The 3053-nt window shown below is 34.0% G+C and overlaps 1 pseudogene; it reads right to left on the bottom strand.

Moving 5' to 3' along the window:
• Positions 1-1869: 1869 nt before the first annotated feature.
• LOC119520259 lies at positions 1870-2769 on the bottom strand (annotated as a pseudogene).
• Between the last annotated feature and the right edge of the window lie 284 nt (positions 2770-3053).

Raw genomic sequence — 3053 nt, 5'->3', positions numbered from 1 at the left:
AATGAGCATTATATTTAGAAGGAAAAAATGAAAATCCCTGGAAGAAAAAAGAAATTCAGAAAATATAGTCAGTTTACTAATTCTCAGTAATGATGATGAAAAATCTTCACAGTAACCAATCTTAATCAGACACTATTATTGGAAGGGAAATAATATATAGCCTTAATAAAGAGCAGTGAGTGAATAAATAGACAGTACCCTCAATATAGCCCTACAATAATGCCATAACATTTCATAAGATGCCTACTACACAGTTTAATATATAAAATAGTATATTGTAAAATGAAGCTTGCAGCAGTTAGACCACTATAATATAAATAAAAGAAAATATACACACATGTATACAACATACACATACACATACACAAAGATATCATATAAGCTAGCATAGATACCTTATTCTTCTAGAAGAATTCTAGAAATAAAAATTTCATCTAAACTAGTATTCTCTAAATCCCAATATGTGCATGACTGTCCAAATACCAATGAAAAATTCAAACATGAATACAAGAGTCCTTGGCCTTCATGAATTATCACTGTGCTCCCACAAGCTAGGAAAAAACAAAGAAAACTATCATTAATTAGCATGTGGGTTTAAATTAATGCATTTATAAATACATCCCCCCACATACCAAAATGCAAACAATATTTACTCACATACTTTATATATGATACTTTGCTAGATGCTGTGAAGAACAAAGAAGAATAAACAAACCCTTCTCTCAAGGAGCTTACAGTTTTCATCTTATTGGAGACAGAGAAATATTATATACACACTCATTTAATTTTAAAAGAATGTCAACAAATTAGTCTTTGATTCCTTTCATCATATATCATAAATATGATGCCCAACTCATTCCTTTGATCACTACAAATGACTTGTACAAAATGAACAAAAACAATTATTTTCATTTTGAAACCTGATACATCAAACATGCTTTAAAGCAGTTAAGGCTGTGCTGAAGGATTTTCTGACAGTATCTGGGAGAGTTTGTTGATCTGGGTTTACATAAAAGAATAACTTTTTCAGCCCTGTATTTCCCTCTTCAAGGGACAAGAAAACTTTACTTTTTTCCCTTTTAACACTGTAGATTCATTATTACCAGAAGTTTTCTGCCAGATTAACCTGTGTTAGAAAAGCACAGTATATTTACTTGCAAATTAAGCTCTGCTGCTTAATGGAGAACATACTCTACTTCTTAAACAGATTGATTTTCTATGCAATCAAAAATCAAAATCATGTCTAAACACAAATTAATAAAAAATTTAATTATCTTAGCAAAATGACCCCACATTATCCAGAGATTTCTCTATATTACATGATGGCCCCATTAATGCTTACACTTCACTGAACTGATCCAATCTTCACTGGGGCTTATATTTACTTTTATTAGTTCTGTACTTTTTCCTGCTTTGCTCTTAGGCTATCAGCTGCCATTTCTTTGTAAAATTTAGCACTCCTCAAGTCTTAATATCTCAATGTTCTACTCTTAATTTGCTAACAGCTGAGGAAAAAGAACCTCTAGAAATACTAAAGAACAATTTCATATTTTTCAGAGGTTTACACTGCTGCATGTGCTTACACATCAGTGGTAAGGCATAAATTTCAGGCACTGCACAGATGCCCCTTTACTTACTTGCATATGTCCATACTCTGAATAATTGATGTGCCTAAATGATCTCCTATTATAGTGATTTGGTGTTCAACACAAACATATAAGATTATAATTCATATGACAAATTTCATGGTTCTAAGTCATTTAATTTATATTATGCCATGTAAGGTTACTGTAATACTTTCCCAATTGCTGGAAAATTGAATGAATAAAGCCCTCCAGGTTTGTTTTAATTGTAACATACATAGATTTGTCATGGAAACAGTTTTCTATGTATGACTCTCAGGAAAGCATTTTTCCTGTCTTTTTTCCTCAGATTATATAGATCGGTGATTTCCTCATTGGAATGATGATGGTATACAGCACAGATGCCACCTGTGCCAGAGTCAGGGAGGATGTGTCATCAGGCTGTAAATATGTGAAAATCAGGGACCCATGGAAGATGTTTACAACCAGGAGGTGGGACACAAAGGTGGAAAAGGCTTTCTGCCTGTCTGCTGCAGACTGGATCCTCAGGATGGCCAAGATGATGGCAGTGTAAGTGACTGTGATGATGAGAACAGAGCTCATCAGTGTGAATCCAGCAAAGACAAAGATGACCATCTCTGTGTTGGATGCATCTATGCAGTGTGACATAGACCTGGGGTGAGACAGAAAAAATGATTAATACTGGACTTGCAGAACACTAAACTACTTAGAACACACATGGATAGGAGAATTTGTGAAGCCTGTCACATATGGCATTCCTTCCAGACAACTGCACACTTTCTGAGAAATGACTACTGAATAGAGTAAGTGATTGCAGGCCATTGATCCCGGAAGAAAACACTCAGTACACACCAAAAAAAAAATACATTTAGACAAAGCAGGCAACAAAAGAGATGGTTTTCTGTTTGGATTGGAAACTGACCAGTGTCTAGGATCTTGCAGTAGAAGAATAAAATAAGTCAGTGAATGCTAAATTGCATATGAAATATTACATAGGTGCATGAAGCTGAGAGTCAATCCTGATTAACATTAGTCCAAGGTTCCCCCAAACAGTGAACAAGTAACTGAAGAGAAACAGCAAGAGAAGGATGACTTGTAGTTCAGGGTGATCTGTAAATCCAGAGAGGACTAAAAGAATCACCTCAATGAAGTTGGATCCAGCCATTTATTTGATTTCAAGCATTTGATTTACCTGTTGAGTAGAGATAACAAAAATCAGAGAAAGGTTCAAATCTAAAGACCTATTAATCATAGCCCACTTAAACTCAAACAATGAGAGAGTAACAAGGAAATTATTTAATGGCCTAATTCTGTAAATATTTTTACAGAATTGACGGACACTAATAACAATTTTCAAGTTCACAATTGTGTGAAATTGGTAGTACTACTAAAAAAGTATGTATCTGAAATGATTTGAAGACATTTCTATTCAGACATACTATCCTTTAT

This window comes from Choloepus didactylus, chromosome 25, assembly GCF_015220235.1.
Source record: "Choloepus didactylus isolate mChoDid1 chromosome 25, mChoDid1.pri, whole genome shotgun sequence".
Classification (NCBI taxonomy): Eukaryota; Metazoa; Chordata; class Mammalia; order Pilosa; family Megalonychidae; genus Choloepus; species Choloepus didactylus.
This window is presented reverse-complemented; position numbering and strand designations above follow the sequence as displayed.